The following is a 19,384-nucleotide window of genomic DNA, read 5'->3' on the forward strand; positions in this document are numbered from 1 at the left end:
TACAAAATGAAAAAATATGTACTTTTGAAAAATGTACAGTAACAGAAATGAGCAATTCCTTCCATCTTCAGAGATAGACATACTGCTGAATGGTTTTACATCTCAGAGATATTTTTGTTGTGATTCACGGAAATTATTTTGGTTGAATAGTTACTGTAGACAAAGAGCATTAGCATTTCCATTTCAATTATTTTAGGAGCAATTGATGGACTCTAAGCTTCCTCTGTTAGGTTACAGGAAGAAGTAAGGAATGACCATCTGAGTATATAAGAAAAAGTTAAAAGGAAGAAATGCAAAAAAATTAATGAAAATGTATTTTAGAGAAGACACAGAAGCATATATATTATTTGCTTAACAATGGAAGCCAATGCATTTTGATACAGAGAACAATTTGATAACAAAGCCTCTAACCACAAGGGTCCACTGAATGTCATGGTTTTTGAAGATTTTCTTTTTTAAAATAATAATAACCACCAAGATATTTTAGACTACTATTCGGGGGGGGGGGGGGGGGGGGGGGGGGGGGGGGCGGGATGGAGAAAAGAAAAAAGAAAAAAAAAAAGGGAAAAAAAAGCTTGGAATTTCAAGAGTGGAAAAACAACCACCTAACCCTGAAGAGATGGTCAAAATGTAATATAGAAAATATAGTCAGAAGGAAACGGAAGGAAAAAAAAAAAAAAAAAAGAAGGTCAGAGAGTTTGGTGACTAAAAGAAAAAGAGAGCTTGGCTGGTCTTCTCAGGGGTTAGTTTTGTTTGTCAGCAAACTGAGTAACAGAAGTCTGAACCAAAGTAATAGTCTAGCCTTTGACTCCAGCTGTACATCAACTTCTCTATTACTCTACTACTTCCCACACGCCCTGAATACCACATCCCCACATCCCAAGCTAAAATAATCTATCTTGTATCAGCGGTTTTCCACAGCTGTACATTGTCAACAGGTATAAGAATAATTCATGCTACCTCATAAAAGGCAGAGCAAGTGCATCTGGAGAACTCTGATATAAATCACTTTCCTTTTTATATACTAATCAAACTAGCATACAGCTGGTCAGATTATGCTGTGCCTCTTGCTGAGCAAACACAGGAACAACAACTCTTCTGACTTGATCAGTTAATTATTTTCTTCCCCCCCCCCCCCTCCCCCCCTGTTTTTTTAAGCTACTTATTTCTAGCCTCATAAGACTCATAATTGCAGAACTAATTGGAAATTGCCAGGTATTTCTATATATATGAACAACCATGGATACAGATAGATGGTGAGGAATCCACCTATCACCTCTGTGCTGCTTGTGGCAGTGACTTTCCAGAGAGCGCAGGCAGGTTCCCTGTACAGCCATCGCACAGGTCACGCCGTGCCACCCCCAGTAACACCATCATTCACTGCAACAGCTCGTGCAGTTTATTACAGTCTGGAACAAGTGTGATGCATCCAGTGGCTTTCAGACTCGTGCTGAAGTGATGAGATGTGCACCCAAGTTGCAGAGAAAATCACTGTACTGAATCTGTAATACTGAAAATGCACAATCCAGTCCCTTTTTTGTACTCACACCAAGGTCAAAGTGCTGCTCTCATGTGTTGTGTAGGAGGAGGCTGTAAAAGCAGAAGGCAACACAGCCCAAAACCTCATAGGTCTCTCTGTTCTAAACCCTGTACGGGATTTTTTATGCCACACATCTCAGGCCAGACTAATCAGCATGAGAAAACCTCAGATTTAAGATTTTGTAAGTAATTTCCTTAAATTTCTTTTTGTTTCTTTAATGAAAAACTTACACCGAAGCCAAAATAATTCCTACAAAAAGACTGCATAGTGCATCATTCAGTATAATGGTTTCCACAGCTTTGAGCTGTATAAAAATTTCATTTTACACTTGAATGAGTGGCAATTAAGAGAGAAATATTGATTTGTTACAAAATAAAATGGATACATATTGGGAGAAATTGCTTGAGAATGAAACTCATGAAGGTCATATTTAGCTGTGGGAAAAAAAGTTCTACTAGCAGTATTTGTAAATCTTATGAAAAAGATGGACGGTTGTTTCCATACAAAAAGTTGTTTTCTTCCCTTTCATTTTCCTCCAGTGAAAGACTCATAATGTTGCCGTCAGTCAGGAAACGAAGAGCTTCGTGTTTGTACCAAAAGGTTGCATAATAATAAATCAGAAGAAAAGGCAGTATTTTTTTTCTTTGTACAGTAAGTACCAGCATCAAACTTCAGGCACTGAGTGGTGTTTACAGGAAGCTGGTGACTGTCTGAAAATTTCTGACTATTTCTTCGTGTGAGATTCCACCTGCTGTGCAGATGGTCACCTTCTGCCAAAATGAAGGAGACTCCTATTCCAAAACAATGAGCTACGCCCACTGCTGCAGCACCCAGCAGTGCTACAAAGCACACCAACACCTCCCCAAGAAGTGCAATTACTTGGATAACTAGAGGAACAGAAGGATTCGTGCTTTAAGCTGCAGGTTTTACATTCAAATCACTGATTTTTCTGCATTGCTGGTTGTGTTTTATAAAATCTGAGTTAATTTCCACATAAGGTTCTGATTTTTATGCACTTTTAAGATTTCAAATTAAAGGCGCTTGATTAAAATATTCACATTTTAAAAAGTCAGTATTCAGGTAACTATTTGTTTCATAGTTAAGTGGTCATATTTCAGTTCCAGGGAAACCTTCAAAAACCACCACCAGCAACTACAGCAGCTGTCAATCCCAATTCCTGGGTTAGAGAGAAGAGATGCAGAGTAAGTGGACTTGGTAGAAGTAGTTCTGAGACAAGTAATTCAGGGAATTTACACTACTGCAGTTCGTTCTCTGAATAAATGAAAGTCTTTTCATTTCCAGATAGAAAATGAATGCCTGCTGCATTGGTTTTTTCCCCTGTAAAACCAGGGGTAGCAACTTCTCTATTAGTTACTGGCCTACAGTTCTGCTGCTGCCTGCAAAGACCGTTTTACAAACAGATAAAGGTTTCCGTTTAGCTTCTTTAAGATAAGAGGCACTGAATTTCATGGTGTATCGGACAAAAGATACTCCATTCTCCATAAAATAGCACTAAACAGCAGAATATCCTACATGGCTACAGATTATTAAAGCAACTGCATCACTGCCATAGCAGAGCTTCCTAATTCTGAGAAACCTTTACGCTACGCCCAAAGAAGAGGATATTACACTGTTACAGCCTTCAGCTCAATCCTGTGATCCATTTTCACTTTTTTTTGTAAGGGGCAAGCCCTTTCTGAGTGCACCCACTTCATGGTATTATCCAAAACCAGACTATAGTGGAAATGAAGTACCTGGCGATTTGCAAAATTGGCCTAGACACCATCGGGGGAAAAATATAATCCAAACCTCATAAACCTTAACTGGCAAGTCCTTCATTAATTTTAACCAACATTATTTTTTCTACATAATATACTATTAGTTTGGTCCATCTATTCAAATGCTTTTAGAATTGTTCCCATGAAAACATGATACAAACCAGCTCTAATTTCTGCAAATTTAAGAAGTCAAATCACAAATACTTTATCAGTGTCTGTAATCTAGTGTTTAAGTGTTCTGTAGGTTTTAAGTACCTTTTAAGTGTTCTGTAATCTACTTAACTGCATACTTCCCTAGCATATGTTAAAATACTCAGATTCTCAGGTTTTATATCCAATCTTATAATTCGTATGTTCTCACACTGAGAAATGTCTTCACACTTAAGTCATTCACAATATTCACAAAGATTTATGATACACTGACTGTCATTTACAAGGAAATAAAGCAGATCTGCAAAGAACTCTAATCAAACCCAGTAACAGTTGATTTAGGAAAGGTAATACATGAATTAAATTTGAAACCCTATTTAGCAAAAGACTAACTGTAGCACTGAAGGAATGGCAGTTCAGGTTCCTGTGCCAGCAGCGGCAGGAGTTTTGCAAGGGGAAATGTAGAAAGTATCACCGTTCTCATAAATGCAAGGAGCAATTGTGTACTCGTAACACTAGTTTCTTCGGTATTTTAGTATGAATGAAGAAAGGTTACATTTTCATAATGCAGATGCATCACTTAGACTAATCTAAAAATCAAATGGAGTGTTTAATTAACAGTTACAGTACAATGTCTGAACTCCTCTCACCTCAGGAAGAAGACTGTGCAAATGAGGAATGGCCCTTTCACATTTCAGATGAATACAGAAAAAAAGGAAAGTAAAGCAGCTCCAGCAGGCCTGTTAGCAAGTACCTTCTTCTGCTCACAGCGTAGCCGTGTCCCTGCTGCATCCATTCCGTCTGTGCTCAGCTTTAAGGACAGCTGCACTTGCCATGATAATTTGTTTGCATTTCAACTCTAATCTTGACTTGTACAATTCCCAACAAATTGCTTTTGCTTGTTTTTTATTATCGTATGCTCATTAGTGCACTTTTCCACGTGCAACGTATGGAGATGAGATTCCATGTGCAATCTATTGTGTGAGGTGTTTTAATCAATAATCTTGTTCTGCTGATTAAGCAGGGGCTTCTGTTTTGGCAAGATTACATTAGTTTCTCCTGTCATGCTCCAAAAGCTATTGGGAATCTTCAGCAGATCATTAGATATGCTACAATAAAGCTTTGGTACATTCTCTTTTCTTTCTTAAATTACTTCTTCACTGTCCTATCATTCCCCGTCACCGCTGGCACTGCATTATTATTACAGCTCCCCTGAAACTTGCACTAGAGCTATGTCTCCAGGCCATAGGATGCCATTTTCAATTGAAGCTTCTGCTTGAAAATATAAATTAAGAAAATTTCATTATCTCCTGCCAAGGGCCATTATTCACCACTGTTCTAAGGAAGATTAAAAATGCAAAATCTATGGACTTGAACAAATACTCCAGCATTAAAATGAAAAACAGTGTATCATGACTGGACCAGAAAGTAAAGTACTGGAATCTGAGCAGCAGATTCTGGAAAGGCATTGGCATTATGTGGATCAAACCGGCTGACTGAGAGAAGAGGTCATCTTTATGGCTCAGTCACATCCGTCACATGAAGATACACACAGGTCCTTTCCAAGTGGTTCTCGTATTTTGCAAAATCACGCTATGTAGAAAATAATGTCAACATTACAATTTGTCCTTCAAAATGCTTTTGTTTTGCATACATAACTTTGACAAAGATAGTAACATAAAAGAAACATCGTGTTATTTTGAGAAGGGTAGGGGTTCATGTCTAACCAGAAATGGGCCATCAAAATAATTTGGGGTATTCCTAATGCTGCATTTCCGTGAATGAAGTGTTTCATTAAGTAAGGTAAAATGGGAAAACACAGAAAACAGTCATGTATTTCACTTTAAAAAGAAAAAAAAAAGATACAATACAAAGCCACGCTTAATAAATAAGATTAATTTTAAATAAAACTGTCAATACATTTAAAAATATCTATCTTGGAATGTTTTGAAACTTTTAAGTCAGATCTGACAATATTTCTCTTTCAGCATATTGATTAAATACTTAAAAGCTAGCACGATGACATGTTCCTGCATATTGCCTGCAGCAACCTGCTTAAACACCACTTGAAGCACGTAAACTCTGAGTTGTAACACCACATACTCCATATGGTCTTCTTGTTACTTAATCACCCTGGGTGAGCTGCAGCCTGAGTAAAAAGAGATGGGAATGTCGGATAGCTATGCTTCGTGTATTGACTTTTAACAACAGCATGTTTTAAATTGAAAAATTCCTGTACCTCTTTACCCAGTGTAAATGGCTGTCTTTACATATGTATTCCTAATGGTCTACAACAGCCACATGAGATGTGCTTCTGCTTTTGTATGCATATTCACTAGACCTCCACTCCTGTTATTAAACTGAAAGTTACATATGTATGAAGATGTCAGATATTACTTAAATGCTATGTTTTATTAATTTGGTCTTAGAAAGTGTGTACAAAACTTACATACAAAATAGCCACAGAACAGAGATTCTATTTCAGGGGTGTGTAGATACATACCTATGCACACGCACACCCCACAGTAGATAAAATTATTTAAAAGAATGTATTTAAATTTGGAGTTTCAAATTCAAATCAAAAGAAATACATTATTACATACTGAAACCTAATGAGTAAGTAAACTGGGTGTAACCAAAGCCTGAAAAAAACCAAGACCTACTAAAAAAACCAGCCTTGCTATAAAGCCCTAATTTGGAGCAGCATTGGCCAGCCATCACTGCAATATTCATAGTGCTCCAGCAGCAGTAACACAACCCTACCCACGCAGGAAGAGTGAGCACACGCATCCCTACACAGCTACACTTGCTTGAAGACAGACATACAATCCTGCAACCGGCCTTTTAAAAACCCAGGATGCCACACTGGCAGTTTTGCTTACTCGTGTAAGCGTTTCTGAAAAATATTTTCAAGTTACAATCCCCAAAACTATTATGGGGAAATGAGCATGCAAAAAGAAAATAGCACCAATTTTACCTAGCTTAAAGGGAAAACAGATTTAGTGTGCTGTGGTGGTAGTTTTCATATCTAAGAAAACAATGGGAGATAAATAAGCACATATGAAAGCAGAATTTGGCCACAAGAATTGTGTCTAGATATTGGCGATCTTCCTGTGACTGCTAAAACAGTAAGGCATGCTGGAACTCGGTCTGAAAATTCACAGCCCAGTCTTGGGATTTTCTATGCACTTGGCAACATGACCGCTACAGCAATAAACCTGGTGGCTTCAGATGAAAAATATTTTTTTTTTTTTTTTTTTTTTTTGGGGGGGGGGGAACTGCGAAAATTGTTTCTATTTTCTTTTTAAACATAATATTGATAGTTTGTTGAATCGTCCTAATTACTGAGTAAACATGACATAAGGAAGCCGAGCAGTGTATAATTAATTGTAGATGGTGCACCACAGCGTTTGTTTCCGTTTGCCCGATAAATAGGCAATAATATTTAATTGTGTTTTCTTTACACAGTGTAATCTTGTGGGAGTCTAGGGGTATGCACTGAGGATGAAAACTCCAAATAGACAAGAAAACACAACGGGAAATCCCTTTCTTAGGATTACCCAGTCTGACTTACTATCAATGAATGTGTATCAGACTTATATGGCAAACTAATTTAATGGGGTATTTCTTGCTTACGAATTCTTCTTACAATTTTAATACATTTAGTTACGACCCATTTGCCTTTTAGTGTTGTGTTCTCCAAGTTCAAAGCAGTCACTGTTAAAAAGATGAATCTTCTCACATCTGAGCTGTCAGAGGTACTTTTTCTTGTTACCATTGATCCTCCTTCCAGTACTTTGTTTATTGGTGCAAATGCTATTATTATGGCGTTATTACTAACCTGAAACTGTAGCATCACGTAAGATAGGGAGGGGGGGAAAAGAAAAAGGAAATTTAGATTCCAGCGGGATACATAACTCCTGCCTTCTCACAGTAAATTTTTGAGTGCTTTTATAATCCCCTCTTTCTATCCCTGCTACTTTCTACCACATGGATGAAAGGCCTACTAGAACTGCCCGAGCCTGTGAGGAGATGACTGTAAAGCAAGGACAGGAAAGCTAGGTACCAAAAGATGCAACGATGTGTGTGTAGTAAATGGAAAAATCTCCTAGTGAGGTTTGCAGACCCAAACCTTGTAACAGTACGAAGCAGAAGAGACGTGCTTTTTAGAGAAAACATTTCTAATGCGACCTCGCCTGAAGAAGAAGAAATGGAAATAAAGTCATATTCATAATTTTATCATACTATTTATGTGCATGTGTATTTGCAAGCAAAATGCAGCATGGGATTACAGGCAGCGCATGCCTTCGTACACCAACTAAGCCAAGCAGATCCGCACTGCTGAAAAGTAATCAGTTAAAAAGATCCAATTAAATGTTTCACCATTTAGACAAAATAAATAGCCTGCAGCTATGCTTATTTACTAACGAAAACTTTAGTAGTGCAGCATCATAACATCTGAGTGATTTACACAGATTATTCACACTGGATGAGCGTGAGCGCAGTGTCATGCCTTGTGGGTTGAGCAGGTTTCAGGGGAGAAACGCAGGGTTTGGTAATAATACCGCAGCTTTACAAAGGGGCATTTATTTCTGAGGCGCAGTGCGAGAGTGGAGCGTATAGAAAATCCAAGTGAAAATCCTAAATCACAGTGTCTGATCCTCAGGCATAACACTGCAACAGACTTGCAGCAGAAGAGACTCCCAGCTAGAGAGCATAGGATAAGAGTAAAAACCCTTTTTTGCAGCACTGTCAATCTTTTTTATCCATGGCTTGGCATGCAGCATATTCATAATGTAGTTAAAAGTTATGTAACTTAAGATAGCTTCTGAGTCATTATTAAATGAGTAACCTGAAGAATTACAATACTGAAAATAAGTAGCTTTACCCCTCATGTTAATTTGCACAGATCTTCAACACGGTTTAAAAAATCACCCACTTTAATTACCAAAACAAGGTATTTCAAATGACAGTTGTGATTTTTTACTGCAGCTTCTGAAATGTAGAAGCCATGGTACACTTTTAATGTTCATGCTTTGCCTGGACCTCCAGGTCAGTTCAATGCAAATTCAGCTTGACTCACTATGGGTCTCCTGAGTTTAACACAGCTCTTCTGCTTGCAGAAATGCATATGCAACATAAATGTATCTTAGCCTTAACAGGGAAGTAAGACTTACTAATTTACAGAATTGGCTGCTGAGGCAACATGATTTCATAGGGTACTTTGCTTTCCCTCTACAACAGAGAGGATGAAGACAATTTCAAATGGGGGGTGTGGTTGGGGCAACCCTAACTGAACTTTTTACACATGCATTCCCCCTGAATAATTAAAAGTATTATAGCCTGTATCAATTAGGAGCAATTATTTATAAAAATGTTCACCTATTGCAGTTTTCATATAGGAAAACGATCACATTTTTAACAAGGGAAATGGGAAATCGCTATGGGATGCCCTACTTAGATTAAATTAGCAAGAAACGTTATCAGACCATATAAAAGATACACCATAATAAGACGTGACCTTGCAGAACCTTGGAGCCAATCTGTGATTTTTTCCCCCTGTAACCCTTCCTAATTATCTGCAAAGTTACAGACCCTTTTGTGGCAGGTTATTTTTCTGTGAATAGTGAGGGGGTTTGGGCTTTTAAATATTTAATTAGTCTTCTGATATGAGAATTGTTGCACATGCCAACTGCTTCGATTTTCAAACTGTGTTCATCCTAATTATGTTCAGATTTAGATTGGTCATCCCAAACCTCTCACTCTTGTAATTATTTACTCCTTAAAGATCATTCAGTGGAGAAATATTTTTCACCCTTATGGCTCTTCCTTTCCACAAATGGCTTTTCTGGTCCGTTAATTACCCACTCAGAGGATTAGAGTTTGTAATAATGCAAGAGATCCTGCATGTAAGATGAGTTTTACAGGGTGAAAAAGAATAAATTGTTTTTTGTAAACTTGCCTCAGGGAATATCCCCTTTTTGGGTTATAATTTTCATCAACAGAGGCCATGTGCCCACTGCTGCGTATCTACCAATTCCACAGGGCTATGGAGTGACTGGTTTCTATGGCTGAACAGATCTCAAAGCAAAATGCTGAGCAAGAGGCAAAAGACAACTTGGTTATTTTATGAGATTTATAAAAGTGCAATCTGTTAGCAAGATGGTACAGTCTTCCTTCTCGTAATTTTTAATGCAGATTTCATGGCTTTAAAGTTATACATATTTAACTGATAACTAATAATAAAATTACAACTTTTCTTATTTCATCTGCTGATTTTTTCCAGAAGTGCTGTCCCTTGGTAGGTCTTTAATCAACTCTCTAACAGTGGTGTCATTTCCTATTAAAATGTGTCTGAAAGTCCTCGCTACAAGTACTTTCTTTTCTTCTGAGAGGAACGCCTGTCACAAAAGCACTGTTATTCATTACCCACAGTGATGCCTGGATCTAATTATCATCTGGAAAGTCTGCAGGGCTTCCAGGTATAGGACTTCCCCTGAAAAAGTATCCTTTTGCTCTAACTTGGAAAGCACAATCCCACTTTCTTCTTTGTGATTCAGAGTTAAAAGGATTAAGTTCCTGATTTGATCTGTGCACTTCTGGAACTTCCAGTTTTAAGTCCAACAAAGTTTAGGGGGCTGCTTCTGTTTGCTTGTTTTTTCTATCTGCAAACATCCTGTGTATTCTGCAGCTGGTTTTTACCCAAGTCAAGCGGATTCACTGCTGTAAAAAGCACATCAGAAAATTCACTGGCTTGACTCCATCAATGCACAGATAATCTTTAATTGTGTCAAAAATATTCATGATCTAATCCTTTTATCAAACTATCTCCCACTGAAGGAGTCTCATGTGCCTGCACAATTAAAAACCCCATGTTAGCCATACATAATACTGTATTACATTTGATGCAAATCCTTTTCTATTGAAATAAGCACTGGGCTGACAGCAGGAAGTGGCTGATAAGAAAGCAACAAGGCATTGCTGATGGCATTCATGATAACTGAGCACTAACTCATATGTGTTCTGTCCACAGTACATTACCCAAAGTGCTCCTATTTTAAATGCAACTCCAGGAGGTGTTCTTTTGCTGTATCTCTGTCACAAAGGCAGCAAAATTATCTAAGAAAGCTAAATATATGAAGTAAATTATGTTTTTCATACCCACCAGTGATGCTGGCACTAGAATAATATACTGAAGGCAGTATCAGTCCTACTACATCATAGATGAGAAAACACCTACAGCTTCATGAGTGTAACAGCACAGTTGAGTTCAATGCTGTTAAGAAATTCAGTAAACAGGGAAAGATTATGCATTCAGAGCTGTTATGTTATTGTTACACTTACAACTCAGCCTAAATTAATGTATTAAATAGAGGAAGAAGAGTACAAACTGAGTTATGGTGAAACAACAATTTTACAGTGCTGGAAAAATGTGTATATTAAATCCATTTCAAAATTGCTGGATCATATAGCTATATATCACAAGAAGCAAGGTATCTGAGAAGCAACGAACACTAAGGTTAAAGATCACTGATTACTACTAAGAAAAGAATATAGATGCCATTGCACATACAATGGCAAAATATGTATCTTGCCAGATGAAACGTTATACAGCTCGGTGTCACTAACAACTAGTAAGATTAGACTCCTTCCTCCATAGTGTTCAAATGGTATGACTCTGGTCAGGGCAGCTTGCTCAATGAAATGATTCTGCTACCTAATTTCTTTTATTTTTCTGCTTTGTGTGTTTACGTGTGTGTTAGAAGAAATTGAAATCCGGGGGTTCTGATAGTTACTGTATTATAGTGAAAACATGAAGAAAAATATGTCTTTCAACAGTAAATTTGTACTAAAGATTCTGCACTGCAAATGTACTACAAAACAGGTTTGACTTGGTGAGAACCCTTCCTCCCCATTGATGTGTCTACAGCAGGCTAAAAATATACTGAATACTGAGTATTTGGTCTATGTAACACTCTTAAGACTGCATTAACTTCATTGCAGTAGCTTGTTTTATAGGCTCAGTTCATCATGACCTATAAAATGTTAGACTGAAGTGCTTTAAATATCTGCTAACACCATGTGCAAGCCTGGGAGTACAAGACGCTGTGCTGTGAAGCGGCAAAGACAGTACTCTTCTGAGAAAGCAGCATGCACTCTTATGTCACTGATATAAACAGGGTAAGCATGTTAAATAATGTATGAAACAGGCAGCCAATCTTTATATAAAACAGGAATTCTAGTTGGATTCTTTGATTATTTTTTTTACCAGTAGTATGACACTAGTTTTTAAGACTGCTTCTTAAAAAACATAGAAGTTGACTACCATACTAAATTAAAGAACATACACATAAACTCTTTTCATTCACAGTTATTACATGAAAGAAAAAAGAAAAAAAAAGAAACAAAAGATTTCTTTCATTTGTGGCCTAAGAAAAAAAATTCATTTTTGCTAATTATTGTTCTGCAATATGTAGAAAACAAAATGCAAAGAGGGGAAATGCAATGAGGGAAATTATCTATGTCTTTCAGTAATCATGGACCATTTATTAAGCAATTAGATTGCAATTTTATTGTTAGAGAGAAAAAAAGGAAAGGCTGTAAAATACTGTTATTGCTTGTATCTTTGATCCTTAAACTTCTCCATTTCAGCAACGTCATTGACGTCAAAATGCCACGAATATGCCCACCCCTTTTTAGATTGTATACCCTGGGCATAGGCAGAATCTATGGGATTTAATAATATTATTTTTTTTCTCGTCGAATTCAACTAAAAAGCTTAATTCAGCCAGAAAGGTCAGAAGGTTCATTTTATTGTAAGTAGGAGATTATTCTGTGGCAGAAGGAATTTTCCAGTATATGAGATCTACTCATTTCTATACTGGTCTGTAGCTACTTTTAAATTTTTAAACCCACGTTACTCTTCTACTCCTTTCTTCTGAATTAAATAGCTTCACTGTAATAATCTTTAAATTCTATTTCCTTTGTGTTACTAATGAAAACTTTTCACTTTCATCGCTACTGCTGACTTTACAACACTAGAAAGTACTCATAATTTACTTACACATATTTAATTCATATTAATCTGTCCTAATTTATGATCTATACCCTGCTCTGCCCGTCTTCATGTTCCTTTTCCATGTCAGTTCTGTTTACTAAGTGATATTCAACAGATTTCCTATAGTGCAATGAACCTTAACAGGCAGCTTTTAATTGCCTTGCATAGGAAACCACATCACTATTAATTCCACAGCAACAGTATAAAATAAAACTATTGCTTCTCAGACTCTAGAGCAATTAGACCTCTCGGCTATTTGGCTAACTCTGCTTCATGATACCCAGTGCAGTTAATTATATTTTTTGATGGTAATAGTCTCTGTCAGTTTCAAGCATAACTCCTCTTTGATGAATATTTAAATTATATTTGAATAAAAAAATAATCTTGGTTACATTTCATATTCAGCAGTCATCACAGCTTAATAAAGGTCTCCTCAGCAAGGGTTGAGATAAATGGCTATATGAACACATGTATAAAGCCCTAAATCAACTTATCAGATAATGTAGCTGTATTGGCTAAGTATTATAGAGGATATATTGGGGTAGGAGGAATTAATAGGCTTCAATTATTACAGTATTATTCTATACGAACTAAATTTGGTGCAGCAATAAGTAAGGAAATCAGAGGGTTTTCATAATAAAGTTCTGAGTGCAACTGAACCAGGAATGTATCTTGGCTAGACTAGAAATCCAAAAACTATACAAAATTCATAGAAATTTGTCCAAGAGAACTCAAAATTCAACTGAAAGGTGTTGAAGGTTAAGCAATGTTGTCTCAGTCAAGTTCTTAAAAACATTAGTAAATTACCAAGAGAGGTAACTGCATACCCCAAACATACATGATTAACTATAGGCTATGCGCACCTAATAGAACCCATTTCAGAAATCAGACAAAAAAATCCCAAGAACATCACAGGCTGAAGCATGTATTTTATATGATATATGATGCTCAAATATACAAGAAACAGCGTATAATACTTAAGAATTTATGTATATATATATATAGTTATTTATATTTATTTTCACACATGAACAACAAGGAAAGACTGATGAATATGTATATACTATCCTGCCAGATAAGATACACACTGACTTAAAAAGGATTTGATGGTAGTTTTGCCAAAAATGAAGGAAAAAAAACCCGACTTAAATAAAAGATATGAAAACACTAAATAAAATACGAAGCGACACCCTAGTAAAATAATGAATCAAATCTTTTTTAAACTAAATCTAAATTTTATATGTCATTAGTTTGTATCAGTGACCCTTGTGTTGTTTCCTTTGTGGCTTGTCCAATACTGTGACTACAGCACCACACGTGTTATGTGCTTGTGTGTGTGTGATATACTCTCTTCTGCAGGAAGCAATAATAGAACATACTGCAAAAAGATGATCAAGTACCACTGACAGCTATTGCACCTTACTTTACTGCTCAGAGTCTCGTAATACAAGGATTTGTATTTAATTTACTAAGTAATGCCATGATGGAACAACGCCATGAATAAAAACCCCTATTTTTAATGAGTAAACTAGACCTACTACTTTCATATTAAGAATTAATGATAGTGAAAATGCAAAATGCCAGATAAGGTGCTTCTCAGTCATGGGTGTTACTGTGTTTTTCTGTAATAAAGCCAAGGACTATGGTATGCTTCATGAATATTCTAGGCTCTGTGATTCTGCCTAGTTGATGAAAACAGGCTACATGCATTTCTGCTTTTTTCTTTACATTTGAGTCGTAACTAAGTCTTGTGACTAACACACAGAAAACAAAACAAAACAGAAAAAAAAAATCAATTGGGTCATGGCCCGGTATTGTGAAAAGCTTAGTTTAAAAATAAAGAGCATTTTAAGCTTCTGCTACATCAAAACACTCATGGGGGTGACTGCTGTACTAAGACCTATGTCTGTTTCAGATGAGTAGAAGCTTTCATTTTTACAGGATGCTTAAAGAAAGATATCTAATGTTGATAATTTTGTACGGTAAACGTTTTGTGAGGCAGTTGTCAGGAGGCTGACAGAGAAACTGCTGGCACGCCAAAGCAAAGGAAGGACCTCGTACATGAGATCAGCATCAGCACCACAGCAATTCCAGTGTGCATAAATTCCGAGAACGCACGTTATCCACATCAGCCCGTACCATCATCAACACCAGTATTTCTCTGATACAAAAAGGGCAGATATGCAAACTCTTAATGACCAGAAAGTAGAAAAAAGCCAGGTGTATCTTTTATTCTGAGACACTTTTCACTGCATAATATCTTTAGCAAAAGGAGGCAATCTTTGGCTGCAGAAGGAAAAGCAAAGGAAAAAGCAAGAATAGCAGCAGGGGTCAGCAGAGCCCTTGACTAAGCCTGGCAGCCCCTCGAAGTGAAGTGCGCCATTACCACAATCACAGTCATTTGTGAGTGGCAGAGGATAAAATCCTGCCCGTGAAAACTGTTTCAAGTCACGTTAGACATGCAAATCCGAAGCATGCTAGAGTTTAAACACTGCATCAACCGTGGGCTCTGTCTGAGGAAGCTATTTTTGAGGCACTAGAATGCTTCTTTATGGAAGTCTTGCAAAGGCTCCAATTCAGCTCTGCAGTGACCCCACAGCAGGGTTTGCCTTCTACCAGCAAGGACACCCCAAACAAACTTTGCTTTTGGCTAGACCTTTTCACTCTGATGTGACATTAATCAGTTACAGGAGATTTACCCCCTATCCATCCAAGCCTGGAGTCCAGTGGAAGATTTTCTTTATCCACTCACATTATGGAACAGACCAAACTTGTTTTCTCTTGAAAGGACACTAATACGGCACGACAGTGGTTCCTCGGCAGACCTGACAAGCAGGAACAAGACAGAGGGCTTGAGAGATGTGTCATCTTCAGAGGAGAACTCATTTTGTTTTCTTTCAAAAATGCCTCACTGTCATTTATATATGGGATCTTTCAAAATGACATATTTCTTGGACATGTGAATAGGTGGAAAAGAATGAACGTCTCCATTCTCCCACTCTCCCGTTGGGAAGGATTAAGAAAAAAATAGAATCTCAGGAGAAGGAATGGGTATGCTGCTTCCTTCATTTTCCCTTGATCGCTCTGTGAGGCAGGAGGCACTTTGCTTACATTTTGAAGACCCTCCATTTAAGCACAGCTGTCTTGCAGAGGGATGATGGACGTAACAGGTTAAGAGTATTACCACGTGAGAAATGCTCATGGTAACAAAAAACCAGGCATGAACTCTTCACTGGTGTCATGATGGACACGGTAATTGAAGGTACATGTGTTGCATGTGCTATAGATAGGACAGGATATGTGCAACAGAAAAAAACGCTCACTGCTGAAGATTTATTCCTCTTTTAATACTTTTCCTTTTCTGCAGCAATGCTTTAAAAGGGAAGGGTATTTAAAAAAATTAGCTCCCTAAGTTCATCTATTATACCTAACAGATTTTTCTATTTATGCTTACATAATATAATGAGTTTTGCTTTGTTTGTGCATATTTAAAAAGCAAACTGATACTGATTAAATATGTTTAGGTAAAGATGTAAAGATAAAGCTACAATTACAGTATAAATTGTAAATGAAAATTGAATTTCAAGGCCATTTCAGTGCAGGATTGATGTAACCTCCTTTCTGTTGCAGATCAAAAATTAACCGACCAGCTGTAAGATTATACTTTTTAATGTGGATGTTTGCATGGTTGGCAAAGACTGCAGTATCAGACATTTTGAATTTTTCCTCTTTTTTATGATTACAACTATGTTCTCAGTATCAGAACACAGATCAGAAGTTCCAATCTAAAAGTTCAAGGAATTTCAGCCTTTATTAGGAGGGAAATGGTATTTCCTCTCTGAAGTTAACATTACTTTGGCTGTCAACAATAAATGCTTGAATTTTGTGTCTAAGTAAATGATTCCATAGATTCCGAGTTAATAGGCTGTATTTTCTTTAAATGCAAAATGTTAATTTTCTTTAAACCCCACCAACAGCTCTAACTGTACATTACTCAAGAAATAATGCGTATAGATTGGAATGGACCTGACTTTTTTTTTAATATAGGGTTTCTCAAGATTTAGAATTAGGTTATTTAAAATTATTATCTGCCATACTACCCAAGTATTTATTTAAATACACAGGCAAAAAAATCCATCTAATTGTACTGTACTGAAAACACAAAGATAGTTATGGTGTCTACTTTTTAAAATAATCCGGAACTTTTCCTGAAGAAAAAGCTTAGGTCTAGGCAAAATGATTCCTACTAAAAAAACCCTATTTTTATTCAGAAGAGAAAGGTCCCACCATGCAAAAATGCATCCTGCCACCTTATTGTTCCACTATAAAATTACATACACAACATGCCTTTGTGTTTGAAATGTATTTTAAGTATGTATTTACAAGTACCTATAAATATGTGTTATTATTTTAAGGTAATAAAACAGAAGTCCAAAGACTACGTGGTATCTATGTAACCCCTGGTGCCCGTCCTAACAAAAACTGCAGTTGCAGAGCAGGGCTTTGAAGTTGACACTGGAAGCAGAAAGTCCTTATAAACACACAGGTGGTTTGAATATAACTTACACAATCCACCTGCAATCTGCTTACAATGGACGTGGACTTAAGACTAGGTCATAAGTAAATTTTATCATGTTAATTTTCAAACATCTGCTATACCTGTAAAAAGTAGTACTAGTCAGCCTTATCAACTTCAAAGTCTTGTGACAGTTTCTGGCTACAGCCAAACAAACACACTTTATAAGAGCACAACTACCAGAGCAATGTCCTCAGGCTCCTTTGCATCTTCTGCTTCCTGTTCGTTTAATTTCTTTTTAAACAAAGAGGAAACAGAGGAGATTTGTCCCCGCTAAAGGACAGCGGAGCACCAAGGAGCGGCTATTTTAAGATCTAACTGCCTGAAACATGGGTCCTCTGCCACACACAGCACTCCTTCACCAAATATTCTAGAAATAAGCTTATTTCTATACCCAAGGTAGTATCTATACGCATGGTAGGATCTCTCAAACTTGACTGTATGCAAATACCAGGGTTAATTATCAGAGAACTGCGAAAGGGGAGACAGATTTTCTAAAGGTCTAGGCTCTTTCTTCAAAGCTTTAATTTTAACCGTGCCAGTCTGAAGTTGACATGGAATCTAAATACATCTGAAAGACTTTATTCTGGAATAATTGGGATGTAATTTCAATCAGAAACTAAAAATTTAATAACTACTTTACAAAGGTAAAAGCAAAGCAATGAAGTCAGGCTTCCTAGGAAAACATTAAGTTAAAAATCTGTTGAGAACTGCAGGAAAGAAGGAAAAGGGAGGGAGAAAAGGCTAAGTAGCAGCTTGTTCTGAGAAAGCAGAGATGATGCACAAGTGGACACGCGAAGTTTGTATGCTAGTATCTCAGATTCTCTGGAAGGGGAGCAGGGCATTGGATAACACAAATTTGTGTTAAACTGGAAACCTCATCTTATTTTTCAGTCTTCAGATTTCACAGTATTGATCTCATTAAGCTGGTGTTTTCACGTTGGAACTGCAGCAAATGTAGTTGCTGTACAAAAGCTGTGGAGTAATGTCACAAATGAATGATGAGTATTTAATAATTGCTGTGGAACTACATTTAAATGTAGGTGTAAACTGAACTGAGTGGTCCAACGCAGTGGTAAAAACACTGCTGGCTGAAGTGATAAAAACATATCATCAGTCTTTAAACACTGTAAGATTTTAAGTAGCAACGTAGAAACTACTGCTGTTTATTGCTGAAGGTACGTTAGAAAAGTTTCCCCTGTGATCAAATGTTCTAACAGATAATTTTTCTGGTCAGTTTAGGGAGAAAAAAAAAAAAAAAAAAAGAAAAGAAAAGAAAAGAAAACCCAGTGAATCTGATAGTCCTTCAGGTGAGATTTTTCTATGGAATTGCTGCCATCAAAATACAGCTGATGTGATACTTTTAGATAGCAGATCAAGGACATGTGCTGAGTACCAAACAACAGTTTGCCTTAGACGACAAAAAATTATGATCACCAATGCAGTTATAAATAAATGAGATACAAGAACTTTTCATAAGAAATTTGCAGCGTTCTTCTATGCTTGCAATACAGCACAAATTGAGCAATTTTGAGAAAAGATTAAACAAGGCAAGAGACAGCTTTTCTACTTAATGACAGGATCTGAGAGAGCGAGCTACAAAAGCAAACTTCCAAATTACTATAAATGCCAGACAAAAATAGAAAGCAAAGTGTCAAATGATCTTTGCCATTTGTTCATGACAAAAAAAAAGGAACAAAAATGAGAAACTCTCTCAGCATAGACATACTGAACCAATGTCACACGTGATCACAAATGCATTTTAATCTGTTGAAAAAGGGTAGGAGTGGAAGACTGGGGAAGTTAAAAAATACTCTCTCCTATCACAAACTTACAGTTGATTAATTGAAAGGGGAGGACTGAAATTTCAGCTTTCCAGTAACAGTTCGATGTCACTTTAAGCAAGATTGTGCCTCTATATTTGTCTCTGACTACCTTAATCTGTATATTTGCAGTGAACATAAGGAGGACTTTGATCAAAACACAACATGCATTTTACACAACAAGGAAGTCTACAGAGAGGCACTACATTTACAAAAGCAATTGAAGGTGGTTTCAAAGGGAGTTGACAGATTAGAGGATGATGACACTGCTGCTGCAGTCTCAATGGAAATCTGGCTTGATCTAATTAACAACGAACTAGAACCACAGAAAGATAATTCAAACATGATTTAAAGAAGTTATATTATCTTTTTACTAGTGTAGCAGTGGAGCCTTTCCCTTACTGATCACAGAACAAGTCACAGGTTGAACACAGAACACGAATAAAAGGCCCAATACCC

The 19,384-nt window shown here is 36.9% G+C and overlaps 1 protein-coding gene across 17 annotated transcripts in view; it reads right to left on the minus strand.

Annotated features, from left to right (window-relative positions):
* Window positions 1-19,384, minus strand: part of ADGRL2 (adhesion G protein-coupled receptor L2) — a 394,136-nt gene that overhangs the window by 51,311 nt on the left and 323,441 nt on the right. The gene's annotated exons all lie outside the window — the stretch shown is intronic.

This window comes from Falco peregrinus, chromosome 10 (genome assembly GCF_023634155.1).
Source record: "Falco peregrinus isolate bFalPer1 chromosome 10, bFalPer1.pri, whole genome shotgun sequence".
NCBI lineage: Eukaryota > Metazoa > Chordata > Aves > Falconiformes > Falconidae > Falco > Falco peregrinus.